The sequence below is a fragment of the Spermophilus citellus genome (assembly GCF_964194105.1).
Source record: "Spermophilus citellus genome assembly, chromosome: 7".
NCBI lineage: Eukaryota > Metazoa > Chordata > Mammalia > Rodentia > Sciuridae > Spermophilus > Spermophilus citellus.
In genome coordinates, this window is record NC_138188.1 from 86,043,629 (window position 1) to 86,060,682 (window position 17,054).

Here is a 17,054-nt window from a genome sequence, read left to right on the forward strand (position 1 = left end):
CTGAGGCACGAGGATTGTGAGTTCAAAGCCAGTCCCAGCAACTTAGCAAGGCCCTAAGCAACTTAGTAAGACCCTGTCTCAAAATAAAATATAAAAAGGGCTGGGGATGTGACTCAGAGGTTAAGTGTGCCTGGATTCAATTCCTGGTACCAAAAATAATAACTTAAATTAAATTATAAATTCTAAAAAAGTAAGTGCATTCCACTAAATAGGATGCATTGAAACAAACACAGCATCATTTCTGTGATATTCCTCCAAACAGGCATAACTTGAATCCAATACTTGATTCCAAACTGGATCCTTGGATCCTTTTGCTACAAGTTGATTATTGTACAGCTGAATTGAGTCAGTGGTAGTGGCATAGAAATGCTGATTTCTGATTCTAAATGATTGTATTACCCAATGTAGGACAGCACACTTGTTTATAGAAAACACACAGAAAGGAGGAAGAGGCATTAGGCCAATTACTTGCTCTCTGTATCATGTGTGCATTTTCTATATAAAGAAACTATTTTATGATAATTCTAGACCACATTCTAGGTCACTATGTAAGTCTTAGAAAACACAAACAAATTGATAAAATTCCATGCATCCTACCATGCATCTTTTCCCCCTGGCACTGAGGGGGAAAAGAGGGTGAGGAGGGAAAGGAAGGAAGGAAGAAAGAAGGGAGGGAGAGAAAGAAGTTAGTCTGATGAACAACAGGATATTTACATAGGTTCATAATGGAATGAAACTGGAATTCGACAGGAAGAAAAATAATAAAAGCCACAATGCAAACTAATGAAGATTGAACAATACTCTCTTAAATGAAAAGTAGATCATATAATAAATGAGAGAATAAATCATTAATTTTTTATAAATAAATGAGAACAGAGATACAATATATCAAAATTTCTAGAAGCAATTCTTAGAGGAAAATTTATAGTTTTGAGTACCTACATTTAAAAAATAGATTCCAAAGCTTTCTTCCTCAACACCTTAGAGAAGGAAGAAAAACTAATTTCAAAATTAGTAGAAGATAAGAAGTAATAAAGATCAGAACTAAAATTAATGAAATAGAGAATAAAAAATGTGCAGGATCAATGCAACAAAGAGTTGGCTCTTTGAAAAGATAAATAAAATTGATAAACCCTTACCCAAACCAAAAGAAAGAGAGAAGACCCAAATAAGTACAATAAGAGATGAAGATAACAATGCAGACACTTCTTAATTCCAGAGGATATTAAAATTTATACTCTAATAAACTGGAAAATCTAGAAGACATTGACAAACTTCTAGACACATATGCACTGCCCAAATTGAACCAGGAAGATATAGAAAACCTAAACAGACCAATATCAAGTAACAAAATTTAAACAGCAATTAAAAGCCTACCAACAAAGAAAAGTTCAAGACCAGATGGATTCTCAGCTGAGTCTACCAGACCTTTACAGAAGAACTAACACTAGTCTTTCTCAAATTATTCCATGAAATTGAAACAGAAGGAACACTCTCAAATACATTATGTGAAGCTAGTACAACCATTATATCAAAACCAGACAAAGACACATCAAGGAAAGAATACAGACCAATATCCCTACTGAACATGGATGTAAAAACCCTAAAGTAAATATTATCAAATCACATTTAAAAAATCAAGAAATTTATATGCCATGATCAAGTGGGTTTCATCCAGGGATGCAAGGTTGGTCCAACATACACAAATCAATAAATGTAATTCATCACTTAAATAGAATTAAGGACGAGAATTACATGATCATCTCAATAAATGCAGAAATGACCTTTGATAAATTCTCAACATTATGAGGTTATATATGACAAACCCAAATCCATCATCATATACAACAGAGAAAGACTAAATGCATTTCCTCTGAAATCATGAACAAGCAAGAATGTCCACTCTCCCCACTTCTATTCAATATAGTTCTCATAACTCTAGCCAGAGCAATCAGCAAGAGAAGGAAATTAAAGGCATACAAATAGGAAAAGAAGTCAAACTATCACTGTTCACTCATGACAAGATCCTATTTCTAGAAGACCCCAAAAAAACTCCACAAGAGGACTTTTAGAACTGATAAATGAACTCAGAAAAAGAGCAGAATACAAGATCAACACTACAAATCAACAGCTTTCCTATACTTCAAAAGCAATTCTTCTGAGAAATCAGGAAAGCCTTCTTATAGTATAGCTAAATCAGTACTGAGCAAGAAGAGCAATGCAGGGGGCATCACAATACCTGACCTCAAATCATACTAGAGAGCCATAGTAACAAAAACAGCATGGTATTTGCATCAAAATAGACATGAAAACCAGTGGAATGAAATAGAAGACACTAAGACAAACCTAAATACTTACAGCCATCTGATACTTAACAAAGATGCCAAAAATACATGTTGAAGGAAAGACAGCCTTTTGAACAAATGGTGTCAGGAAAACTGGATATTTACATGTAGAAGAATGAAATGAGAAACTTATCCCCCACCTTGCACAAAAGTCAAATTGAAATGGATCAAAAATTTAGACCACAATCTATGTAACTGCTAGAACAAAGCATAAGATCAGCACTTCATCACACAAGTGCAGATACCAACCTCCTCAGCCAAATCCCTAAAACTCAAGAAATAAAATGAAAAATAAATAATTGGGATGGCATAAAAAAGATTTGCACATCAAAGGAAATAATTCAGAGGGTGGAGAGAGAGCCTATAGAATGGGAAAAAAAACCTGGGCTAGCCACTCTTCTGATAGGGCATTAATATCTATAATATATTTTTAAAAACATCAAAAAATAATAAGTAGGCAAAAGAACTAAAGAGATTTATCAAAAGAAGAAACACAAATGGCCAATAAATATATGAAAAAATGTTAAACATTGCTAGCAATCAGGGAAAATACAAATCATAATTACATTTATGTTTCATCTCATTCCATGAGAATGGCAATTATCAAGAACACAAATAATAATAAATTCTGGTAAGGATTTAGGGGAAAAGGTACATTCATGCATTGTTGGTGGGACTACTAATTAGTACAATAACTCTGGAAAGCAGTATGGATAGTCCTCAAAAAAGTAGGAATGGAAATACCATATGACCCAGCTATTCCACCTTTCAGTATTTATCCAAAAGAATTAAAATCGACATACTATAACAAAACAGCCACCATATGTTCATAGTAGCACAATTAACAATAGTAAAATTATGGAATCAACCCGGATGCCTATCAACAGATGAATAGATCAAGAAAATGTGGTTACACAATGGAGTTTTACTTAGCCATAAAGAAGAATAAAATTGTGGCATTTTCCAGTAAATAGATGGAAATGGGGAACATCAAGCTAAGTGAAATAAGCCAGAATCAGAAAATCAAGGGTTGCATATGTGGAAGCCAGAGAAAACTAAGGGAAAGAAAGTGGGTAGGAGTAAATCGGATTTCATAAAGATAAGAGAAGATCAGTGGAAGAGGAAATCAAGAGGGAGGGAGGAGAGATGCAAAAGGGGGAATATATGAAATGAGTTTAACAAAACTATGTTATATGACATAAAAATACACCATAGGAGATTTCACCTTTATGTATAAGTAGAAAGTACCTATCAAAAAATAAACAAGCAAACAAGCAAACAGAAGATCAGTAGAATAGAGAAAGGAAAATAGAGGAAGAAAGGAGAGGAGGAAAAGGCAGGAAACTAAATTTCATGCATGTATGACTTTGTCAAAACAAACCCAACTACTATGTATAACTATAATACTCTAGTATAAAAAGTTTGTGATAATTGAAAAATTGTTTAAATTTCTCTCTTGAAAATTAAGTGGTTTGTTTTCCTCTTAACATATGACTGATATCTTTATCTTCTAGATAATAAATTCTGTGGGCAGACAGCTTCTTTTTATTTGTTTATTGTATTGAACTACTGGGGATTGGATCCATTAGTGCTCTACACTGAGCTACTTTGCCATCCCTTTTAACTTTTTTATTTTGATACAGGATCTTTCTAAGTTGTCAAGACTGGCCTCAAACTTGTGATCCTCCTGACTCACCCTCCTGAGTCACTGGGATTACAAGCATGCACCACTGTGCCCAACCAGCAAGCAGTTTCTTTACATCTTTCACAACACAAGCCTACTGGCATGTACATAGTTAATACCCAACAAATATTTGTTGGTTTGACTAATGTAAGAGCTCATTAATCCATGTTAGTGAATTAGTAAACAGCAAAGCCATCTAGTCCAACTGACTCAACTAGTCCTAAGACCCAATGGTCATTGGTCCAACCATATGGGCTATGGTCATATGCTGACCCCAGGGCTTCATTTTAACCCCAGCTTGAGCTTGTATTTGCGATAGAGGACTAGGGTTTTTATTAACGCCATCAAATTGAATTTTTACCTTCTCAGCAGTCCCATGAGATAGGCAAGGTAAACATTTTAAAACCTGTCTTCTGGAAGAAGACATTGGCATTCAGACAGTCGACGTGTTTGGCCAAAATCACCTAGTTAGATGGTGATGGAGATTTGAACTCCAACTCTAAACTTCCTGCATATCTCTGAGCCTACAAAGAGTCAGGAAAGGACTGTGCCTGTAAGATAATTCACCCGGCAGTTGTTCCAAAATGGATATGAGTGGTTAATGGTGTTAACAGCATGATCTGCATCTATGAAGGACCATATGTTTACATAATACATAATGTCTACTTCTCCCAGTCCCTGCCTGACACAGAATTTGGTTACCATCTTAGCAACACAGACCTAGGCCCTTCAGATAATATTTGCAATAACACGTTTATATACAACTTTATCATAAATGCTCCTAGACATCATAAATGTGGAGCATACAAACCTGATCAGTGATTTACAGAAGAATTGAAAGGCATTTTTCCAATTAAAAATGAATAAATCAAGAAATGCAAAACATTAGGCTTGATAGTAAAGGGTCTTCAGTACATAAATATTTACATTTTGGGGGGAAAAAAGCATGCATAGGTATATATACTCAGACCAGGCTCTGTTTACAATTTTTTGTGTTTTCTAAAATTTTCACCGTATGCATTTTCTATTTAATTATCTGTTTTTTATTGCAATATTTTCAATACTAATGAGATTAACAAGTGAACATTTAAGTTAATAAACCATTACATAAATAAAAAATAGAACAATAGACTAAAAATGCAAAATCAAATAATGTATGGTATTACATTTTAATTTCACAAACTTTCTTTGTGTTTCCATTTTGGAAATCAATACTGATTCAGATTATGACTTTATAACAAGAAATTTAAAAGCAAAATTATTGAAAATGTTGCAGTTATACTTAGTGTGACATTTAACACCTGTACTCTAAAAACAAAGAGGTTGTAAAAAAAAAAGTAGTTAGGAAATGCAAGTTTTAGGTCTCCAACTGTAGACTTCAGGGACTGAGGGGTCAGCCAGTGATAGATAACTTGCCTACCATCTGCAAGACTCTGGGTTCAATTCCCAGCACTGTACATAAAATAAAGTTGAAAAATGAAGATTTCAAAAAAGGAGAGTCCTGCTTAGGTAGGGTAAGAAATCTAAGCACTGAGCTAACCCGTTTTTCTGTTCTGTTAAGTGAAATAAGATAATTTCCAAAGATATGTAGTTCTGACACTGGCCTTCTCTGATGTTTAATATAAGCTGACCCAGCTGTCAAATTCTATAGCATTTAATTTAGAGTATGGACAATAGGAAGGGGGAAGAGACATGGAGGGAGAATGTCTTTTTCTCTTAGGCTGGGTATAGTCAGCAGGCGAAAAGATTTTTAAAATTGGACTTCCAGTTTCATTGAGAATCAAAGTAGAGTGTTCAAACAAAGGCCCAAGGTAAAGAATAAAAATCATGCCAGGCATGGTGGCTCAGGCCTGTAATCCCAGCAGCTCAGAAGGCTGAGACAGAAGGATCACAAGTTCAAAGCCACTATAAGCAATGGTGAGGAACTACGCAACAGAGTGAGAACCTGTCTGTAAATAAAATACAAAATAGGACTGGGGATGTGGCTTACTGACCCCCAGAAACCACCCCCCAAAAAATAGAAATCATGATAGAGTAAAACCTAGTCAAGGAATCAGGAAAACTGGCACAAGTTAATAAGGAAAGATCTTGTATAACTTAAGGTGAGGTATTCATGTCAACCTACAAGTTATCCATTGAAGAGATTACCCAAGGAAAGATTGAAGCCTTGGTGACACAGAAAAATGATATGGCCATTAAGTAATTGTATATCATATTATATCAAAAACAAAGATAGTCAAAAAGTTACAGAACTATGGATCTGGAAAGGATCATAGCATAGGTACTCCAAAGTTCAACAAGCCCCTACATTTAAGCCTAAACCTATTTATTGAAGTAGGGCTAGAGATGTTGAGGGACTTGCCCAGGGATGTACAACTAGTAAGAAGCAGATTTAGGACTACACAATAGTTAGTGAAGTCCCAGTCAAGGACTCTTTCTGCTTCCCCATACTTTCCCTAATTTTAATTTAAAATACTGATATGGTATAGAACAGGGATCAAATTTTTTTTTTCTGTAAATGGCAAAACAGTAAAATTTTCAGACTTTGAAAGCCATAGGGTGTCCTATGGTCAAAACTACTCAATGCTGCCATTTTTGCATGAACATAAAGAAAACATGAACAAATGGTTGTGTCTATGTTTCAATAAAACTTTATTTACAAAACCAGGCAGCAGACTTGATTTTGGCTGTGGACAATAGTTTCAGGACTTCTGACTTAGAGAAACAGTACTGTACTTTCTTAAACTTCGAGTTCACTGTCTTTAGTTTCATTGTTCAGGCTATCCCATGTGTTTTGATCCATGTTTCCAGACCTTCTAGAAAAGTCAGAAAACCCTTCCCAACTTATGTCATATATCATCAAAACCACATGTACAACACCAAAGAGAGGAAGGGTGAAAGGATGAAAGAGTGGGGAAACGGGAAATGAGTAAGCATTCTGGTTATTAATCAGCTGCCTCTTTTGTTCTTAGCCATTTAATTAATGAAATCAAGTTAAATGACCAAGATTTCCTGCATAATGATCTTTAAGGTATTCGCTATCTGTAAATCTCTGCTGCTCTCTCGTGGTAACATGAAGCCATTTTAAGAAGAGATTTAAGATATGTTATATACAGTAGAATTCACAAAATATTTCGGGAGACAAAAGAACTAAATAAGAATGAGTTGGAGTATTTTCAAATTTAGGGGGCAGAAAGATAGTTGAATCCCTGAAGTGCTTCTCTAAACAGTTTCTCATATTGTAAATCCTCATTTTTATTTTTCATAAAGATCCAAGCATCAGTTTTTCTGACACTTGAAATTCCTGTGTTTCGGGGGTTCCTCCCCTCCCCACCTCTAAGCAGAAGCATAAAAGCTGATGAACCATGGCTCAAAAAAAAATTATTTAATTCTTCCACAACTTCTGGCACAAAAAGATACAACAGAGAATCAACAGAGATTAAGTGTCTACCTGGCAGCTGGCTGACAGCAAAGGAGTTTATAATGCAAATTACATTTCCAAGTGATGCATACAACTGAACATCAGCAGATCTTACTTCTCTTTAGTACTGAAAAAAAAATCAATCCTTATTTCTAATGTTTTAACCACTACAGAGAAGCAGAAAACCTCAACTCCAGCTTTCTCATCACTGAAAAGGCCCTTCAAAGTTAGAGTGATATTTCAAATAAGAGGCATGGTCAGACAATAACTCAAAAGGTCTGTGGCCCTGATGACTCATACCAACAAGGTGAGGATTCCAGAAACCAGGGATAAGGAAGAGTAGGCACAAATGAGATGTTTGAATACTTGATGAGCCCAGGGCTCTGCCTGCCTTACCCATGGTGGTTAACACATCCCAGTTCCCGGCACAGAGACTAAGACTCAGTGTGCTTTTATATATGATGAGGAAATAAATGAATTAAAAATTGATATTTATTAAAGTGGTTACCAAGCTATATAACATTTTACAAATGGTCGTTTTATTCATATTAGAAGTGGTGGAGGAGGTAAATCCAAATCAAGAGATTGGCAGGAAATGACATATTTAATAAGGAAAGAGCTTCTATCCAAAAGCATAATTCTATCTTCTATTTCAGTACTTTTTAATATTTTTTTAGTATTATAGCATTCAGAATTTAGTAATTGAAAGGAATTTTTTTTTGTCTTTTCTTGTCCAAACATCCATCTTTATCATCTTTATTCAGAGTTTCACAATATTTCCATCAAGTAATGGTCACCCACATCTAGTCAAATAATTCCAGACACAGGGAATTCTACACCTGCAAAGACATTTGTGGTCTTGTTGGGGAGAGGAAGTTGGAACAGTAAATAAGGGTAGAAAAGGGAGGTTCCAGAGTTGTACTGGTTAATAGGTGCCACCAGGCCACCAGTGGCTATGAGCACTTAAAATGTGGCTAGTCCAAGGGGAAGGGATTGTGGCTCAGTGGTAGAGCACTTTTCTGGCATGTGTGAGGCACTGGGTTTGATCCTCAGCACCATATAAAAATAAATTTTAAAAAATAAAGGTATTGTGTCCATCCTCAACTAAAAAAAAAAAGATATTTTAAAAAAAAATGTACCTAGTCCAAGTTGATATGTACTGTGATTTTTAAAGACTTAATATGAAAATTAAAAGGTTATAATCTTTATAATATCTCATTAATGGTGAAGTCATAATATCTTGCATCAATTGAGTTAAAGAAAATAGATCATTAAAGTTAATCACACCTGTTTCTTTTAACCTTTTCAATGTGTCTATTAGAATATTTTAAAGTACTCATATAACTCACATAGCCTTTCTCCTGGTCAGCACTGTTTTAGAGGACACATTTTATCTTTCTCTCAATTAAGCAGAACAAATGTAATGTCTTTAGGAGACACAGATTTGAAAAAAAAAGTCTAGTCTTTTAGGGTGGAAATCCATCCAAATCCTTATTTTATAATTTGGGTTCTATTCTTTTGTGATACTTATATCTGTGTTGGTTCCTGTGGCTGTGAAACATAAATAATATGTTCTCCTTCTCTCTATCTGCACACGGAGTAGTAGACTTGTTATGAGCCTCTCCTCATGATAGACTCCTGTTTTTCTGGAGAGAGTATGCAGGCAGAGCTGCCTCAGCTTGGAAATGGACATGACACTGCCTCCAGATGCAGACAAACCCTACAGTTTAGGATATCTGAAGAATCGTCACAGCTAAAAATACGAAAGGAAAACATTCTCTCAGAAGCTCCCTGATAGCTAAAACAATAAATCTTAACTAATCATTTAAAAGCATTTTGTTAGGCTTACATAGATCAACAAGTAAATCTTGAATTAAAAATGCCTATGATATTTAGGACAAGTATAATCCTTAAGTTATACAGTGATAATTCTATTCTTAAAAATCCTTTGGAGTAGCACTTGACATCATACCTGTATTGTAAAAGTCCAAGCCTTTTTAACTGGTTTGTTGAACAGTCCCGAGACAGTGAGCTAAACATGAAATCAATTCCCTTCACGCATTTTATTCCCAGTCATGAATGCATGCAAGCTTCATGAGCCACTCCAACCAATCTTAGAGCTCTACTTCCCATCCCAATGCCCCCCACCACCGCAGGATAATGAACCAACTCCAAGGATTTCCTCTGCTCCAGTATTCAGACTAAAGAGATTTGGGGTCAGATCTGCCCCCTCTTCATGAACCATGATGGGCCCAGGCTCTGGCTAAGTCAGAACTATTTGGGATAACACAATTTAATAACTGATATGTCCAAAATTGCATTTAGGCAATGTTTGAATTGCCATGTAATCCTAACATAGCAAATAGCATAGGAAATATAAAAAATACACTTTCTGACCTTCACAGCTATTAAACTTTGAACTTAGTAAGGAAGGCTTTTAAGAGGACATTGAGATAAAATAAGTACTCTAAACCCTTTTGAGGACAATGAGATAAAACAAGTACTCTAAATTCCTTTCCCGCTACACAATTTAAGTCATTGAGCTATTTCACGCAGCCCTATATAGAGTGAGAGTTTTCTTACCCTCATTCTTAATGGTATTTCTATTTTTTTAGGATGGAGACTATGAACTACTGAGATAAGCATTGTTCTATCAGTACAAATTCTAGGCATTCTAGAAAATCTAGTTTGATTTCCTAAAGAAAAACAAATCATCTTTTCTATGGGTGGAAGAACATAGCAGTGAGTTTTCTCTTTGCCAATACCTGTCTCCTTTATGGACCAAGGGCTCTGACAACTTCTGATCACAATAGAAGTAGAATTGTGCTGGGAGTAGAGCTGCACACCTGAAATCCTGGCAGCTCAAGAGGCTGAGGCAGGATCATAAGTTCAAAGTCAGCCTCAACAATTTACCAAGGCCCTCAGCAACTTGGTGAAACCCTGTCTCAAAAGGAAAAATAGCAGGGTGGGCTGGCACATGCCTGTAATCCCAGCAGCTCAAGAGGCTGAGGCAGGAGGATGGTGAGTTCAAAGCCTGCTTCAGCAACAGCAAGGTGCTAAGCAATTTAGTGAGACCCTGTCTCTAAATAAAATACAAAATAAAACTGGGGATGTGGCTCAGTTGTTGAGTGCCCCTGGGTTTAATACCCATACCAAAAAAAAAGTAGAATTATTTCCCCCATACCATTCATCAGAATTTGGCCACGAACTATCAAATAAATACATGTAACCTGAAATAATTTAGCTCAGTAGTTCTCAACTTCAGCAAGTATTTTAATTGCTCAGAAGACAATAGTGTTGGACCTCATCCCTGTAGTTTCCAACCAGCAGGTCTGGGGTGAGTTTTGGAAATTCACATTTTTGACATGGACCTAGACAATACTGATGCAATTGGCCCAGAGAAGAAGAGCCGCTGATTTAGATACAGATTATTCTAACAAGGAATTGCAGACATAAATATGAGCAAGAGCTGTTCTCTCAGGACTCAGGTTGAGTTTTCTCCTCTGAAAACTTTTTCAAACAACTTATTGAGGTCATTTTGCAAAATATTAAGCCCAAGGGCTTAACATGGTTCAGAGAGATGGTTTTTCTATGCCTGATTAAATTATTAAATTGCAAATGTTGAGCATAACATTTGTGTTGAAATATAGCCATTGTCCATGGTGATCATTTCCAGCAGGGAAAGCCCTGGAAAAATGAAATGTATTACTCAATTTTAATCAGCATGAAAAGTAATTCCCATTTCATAATTCAGTGGTACTTTTTGTTCTCATCAGATATATATTTTAGGCTTAATACAGTTAACTTCAAGTCACAATAAGAAAACAATTTTGCAATTCTATGAAGTGCACCTAAGATTTATATTTAAAATCTGGTTCACCCTAAAAATCCAATTCTTTTCTAAGTTATCTAAATTTTTCAATGATCCTTAAAACTAGGACTTGTAACATATATAAGACTTTGGACTTTGTGGGGTTGTAGCTCAGTGATAGAGTGCTTGCTTAGCATGTGTGAGGCACTAAGTTCAATCCTCAGTACCACATAAAAATAAATAAATAAAATAAAGGTATTTGTCCATCTACAACTAAAAATGTTTGAAATAAAAGACTTGGGACTTGTAATTTAGGGATTACAACTTGTATAAGCCTAGATATTCAAGTTTTCCAATTAATTACAACTAAAACATTTACAAAGGCCACTAATGAATACTTTAGGTGACTAATATCATCAAATAATGACTAATTAAGGTTTAAGTAAATGTCCTAAAATGATACTTAAAACATGGCTTACAGAATATATGGCAAAGTTCTGCCAGAAAATCACACTCACCCTCCAGCTTCCCTATTCTCACAGAATGCCAAGAAGACTAAATCAAAGGGAACGGAATAAAGTCTCTGGAGAGAACATAGCTTTTCCTCTCTGAAGTTGATGACCTATAACACAAGGAACTCTCTTAATGCCTCATTTACGTGAGAAAAACTTTAGAGTTTTTAGTTTTTAATTACTGTAACAAAATACCTGAGATAATCAACTAATAATGAGGAAAGATTTATTTTGTTTCAGAGGTTTCCATCCATGGTCAGTTGATCTATTGCTTTTGTACCTGGAGCAATGGCAGGATTGTATGGCAGAAGTTACTGGCTCACCTCAAGTCAGCCAGGAAGTAAAGAGAGTGAAGAGGAGAGACAAAGTCCCAATATACCCTTCAAGGCATGCCCCCAGTGACCTAACTTACTTCCTCTAGCCTTCACCTCCAAGGTGCTACAGGTTGGGCACCAAGCCTTCAACATATGGGCCTTTAAGGGACATTCATGATCCAAAGTATAGCCAGGGTCAAGGGAAGAAAGAATAGCCTTGGAAACTCTGCGTAGCCAAGCCACCTCCTTCTTCACGGTGAACCTACCCAGCTTCTAGCTATGTGATCATGAAATTTTTCTGATGGTTATCTACTTTAAGATAAGACTTAATAATTATGTGAACTGAGCACATTTTTTAAAAGCTACAAATATGGCATAGATTTAGTAAAGGCAAAAAACAAATTTTGGGAAGAAAAATAAATTTATGAACTTTATTTACAACACACTAAGCTAAGCCAAGAACGTGATGTGGCTGCCACTAAAAGTTTAAACTCTTTGCATAAGGAGGTGCCACACAGGAGTTACTCAGTAGAAGACAGACTACTTCTGAATGCCATGACTTACTGATTCTGCCTTTGCATCTTAGAGAGTGTTTTAGTCAGCTTTTTCTTTACTGTGACTAAAGGACTCAACCAGAACAATTATAGAGGAGAAAAGGTTATTTGAGGACTCACAGTTTCAAGGGTTTTTTTTTTTTTGTCCACTGAAGGCTGGCTCTATTCTTCGGGGCTTGAGGTGAGGCAGAACATCATGGTGGAAGAGTGTAGCAGAGGGAAGTGGCTCACACGTGGATCAGGTCTCCAGACCCTGTCCTGTGTCCCCAGGTACAGGCTACCACATGTAAGGGATTATGGCAGTATTTACACTGTAGCAAGATGGAGGCAAGCTAGGGAGCCCCCACGTGAATAAATGGGGGTCCATACGGGTGTGGTGACCAGAGGTCCTGCATGTGGGCAGTGACTGGGTATCCTGCGTGGGTGGGTAGACAGGGGCCCTGCATGGGTGCTGATGCCGGTGGTCCTGCTCAAGCATGGCAGTCAGTGGTCCCACATGGGCAAGCAGCCAGAAATCCTGCCATGACACTGAGGTCTAAAGACCTGTGCAGGCACAGCACCTGGAATTCCTGCATGGAAGCAGCTGTTGGGGGTCCTCTAACTCAAAGATAAACAGTATTCCCACTACTACAATCCCAGGTCATGCAGCAACACAGAATGCAGCCTCCCTCTATTCACCATTTTGGATCCCCCACGTTACTGGCATTTCTTAATCTCAGGAGTCTCTACTATAGCTTTGGCTTCTTCCTCACATCTGCATACATTACCTTCTCAGGGGGTGCCATGCCCCCAAGACCTACCTCCTTCAGCCACACCCACCTGCCTCCAGTTACCACTCAGTTAATTCCATCAGGGGACCAATTCACTGATTGGGTTAAGGTTCTCACAACCCATCCATTTCTTCTCTGAACTTCCTTGCATTATCTCACACATGAGTTTTGGGGGGCATCTCATAACAGAGAGTCATCAGCAAACCAGAGAAATGGTCAGAATAGTGAATGGTTTGAAAAAATACTCTTTTGTGGAACATTTGAAGTAACTTGGAGTGAATGGCTGGAGAAGAGTTGGATGTTGAAGGAGAGGGGTATATAGACACAAGAATGTTTTCTTGAAATACTCCAAGAGCTGAGAGAAATTAACTTTCTTTTTCTCTGCAAAGTCAGAATAAGAACCTATGAGAGCATCAGGGAAATTAATAACACAATTTTGAAGTCAGACAATGGATTTAAACTTTGATTCCAATCATTGCTGGATAAGTAAACTTGGGCAAACTAACTTCTGTTAACTATAGTTATTCATCTGAAAAGAGGAAAATTAGAAGTACCTACTCTTAGGTAAGCATTAAGTGAGATAACAGATATAACTGACTCAGAAGAAATTCTTCCAATTGCTGAAATAATTTTATTCTTAATCAATTTAATAGAGATGCTTATAAATGCAATGAGAAGCCTCTATAGGGTTTTTCATTGGTTTGTTTGTTTGTTTGTTTTAGTACAGAGTAAATTATCATCTTCCAGAATATTGTGATAAATATCCCTGCATTATGTAGAAAAACTAGAAAACCTGTAAGATCCTACCAACTTTAAAAAACTTTACTATTGTTAACACTTAGTTTTACACCCTATGCTTCCAACACTTAGTTCATACCACTATTTCAGGCTTTGTAAACACTTTCTCATCATTAGTTATGAACATAGCTGTCTTCCACCTAGTCTCTGACCTCTTCAGAGTCAAACCAGACCTCATCCGTCTTTGTTTCCTATGAACCTTACCCAGTGCCTAGCATACAGCAGACACTCAATAAACACTTGTGAATGAAGGAAAATACTGTGATGCTTCTCTCAGAAGTTTTAAAATTCTTGTGATTATGCTGGAAACATAATTTGGTAGTCAATAATTTTCTGGGTGAACAAAGCATTCTAACATCAGAGTTTCAAGTACAGTGTCACCTTGTGAAGTTTGGATAAATACCTGATTCCTAACATGTGAACTTACCTCTTAGCCACAGGCTATAGCTCTCTTGAAACACTGCACAGTTCTGTTATCCAACTGTTGAAGTGGTTTAGCTCATACTTGTGGAAATCCTTATGCATACATTTCTTTTTCTGTAACAGAAGTTTCTAAAAGTGACAAGAGGCATATCACAGTCCAGTCATGGTATTCAAAACCAAAAACATACGTGCTCATGTGCCAGAAAAATATGTTTATAAAACGATCAGCTGATTCTTCCAGTGCCCTTATTTTCTGGCTAAAACTGAGACATCTTTTAGTTCCCCAGACTTATTAATTTTTAATATGTTTGTTCAAGTACTTACCAAAACATGAATGTTCCTTTGGTCACTAAATAAATACTTGATGAGCAATTAATGAACATCATAATGGCATGACAGAGGTTAATAAGACACTTTCCATTAGCAACCTACCTTAAATTATAACTGTGGAGTAGCTTAGACATTGAGAGAAAGTGGTTCAATCATAATTCAATGCAGAAAAAAAGTTTTAATACTTTATACTCTGAATTAAATCTACTCTTGAAGAACCAAAATTCAACCTATAAAACTACTTAGAATGGAATGTGAATAAAAGTAGCAGATTACTGCCAGTCCTCGTAACCTACCACATACTGCCATGTAATTCTAAATAAACCGACAGTGGATCTGTTTCAACACCACAGCTCTCTACTTTGGAATGCAGCAAAGGGAAAGTCTGAAAGGAAAGCCAATCTTGGCAAAAAACTCTTTTGTTCTTTCACATATTCCAAAGATGTGAGGCTCCAGGAGCACTCAAGTTCTCAACCTTGGACTAAATATGACTTGTACAAACTTCAGAACAATCTCCCTTGTGCTTTAACCAGTACGTGCAGCACTGAGAACACAGAAGCTATCCCAGCTGCAGAAACAAGAAAGCACATGTTTTTCCATTAGGACTAATTTCTTCAGTAATAATCTGTTATTTCTTTATGATATTCTTAAAGCCCATTCTTCTTATATTAAGTATGTGAGAGATTTTGGTTAGAATAAAAGAAACTTATAAGACAATGTTGATCCATAAAACTTCCTGGTCATTTCAATCATTTATTCTATTCTTTCTGTGATTTTCTTGCTGATTGGAACACTGTCTACCCCCATGGGTTCAGACAGCTATATACAGTCTACTATGTTTGGCCAGGGATGATCAAAATGACTGTATTTTACATGCATTTCTGACAGTTTTAAAAGAATGAGTGAGGAGGGTTAGAAACAATGCAGAAGGGAGCTAGACAACAAGTCTCAATCTCCTCACAACACAGAAAGGACACAGTGAAAGGAAAGCAGAATTAAGAAGCAAGGGAAGAAATCTCTGCACAGCATCCACTTCACTCAGAGACAGAGCAACACAACAGCTTAGGCCTCAAACAGAGGAAAGATGATTCTTCAGGACTACACCAGCCCTGACCAGTGACATTGCAGGGAGGCACCATGGGAATTCTAGGCACTGTGCCCAGGATGGCAGGGCCATAACTGAGGGAAGCTGCCTAAATATCCAGGGTCATCAAGAATGGATTCCAGGATGCTAACATCCATGAATAGAAGGCTGCAAAGAGAAGTTCTCTGAATACCCCAGGAAATCTAAGCCAAAGGCACTAACAAAGAGCCAGAAGATGAATTAAGGTGGAATATTACAGAGCCAAGAAAATAGGAAGTGTCTTCTCCCAGCATTACCTGGTGCCTAGCCTGACTTGTGAGGAACATTGTTTGGTTATTTGCAGGACCTTGCATCCAATATAGTCAACAGAGAAAATCAATACCTGTAACTCACAACCTGGTGTGGTGGAAAATACAGACAAGGTGAGCCACCTTAATCCCTTCATTACAGTACTCCAGAGAGTGGCATTGGCCAGGGGATTATTTTTGAACCACAGGAAACCCACAAAAAAAAAAAACCCACAACCAGAGTTCTTGTGCTCACAGATAGCCACAAGGATCTTCACCACTACAAAAAGGATTGAGTAGAGGAAAGCAGGTACACAGTAACCCACAGCAAATACAGGGACACTTCAGAGCCTGCATTCTGAACTCCTGCCAAACAGAAATAGGCAAGCCACAACTCTGCATCCTCTGAGCAGTCAGCAGTAGGCCTCTGAGCTGACAAACCATAAGCTGCTGTTGAGAGGTTCACAGCAACTAGAACTGACTCTCATGCCCCTGCAACTTTGGAGAGATTACAGCCAAAGGCAAATGGACATCTGCTAAATGTCCAAACACCAGTGAAATCCAAACCAAGATCTAACAAGAATTTTCTTTAACTTGACAAGTTTACTATAAATAACTCTAACATAAATTTTAATCAAATAAACAACTCTTTAACTTGAATGATAATTGTTACTCTAATAGTCAACTTTGTATCTTCAACCCACTTGAATGTATCCCATCT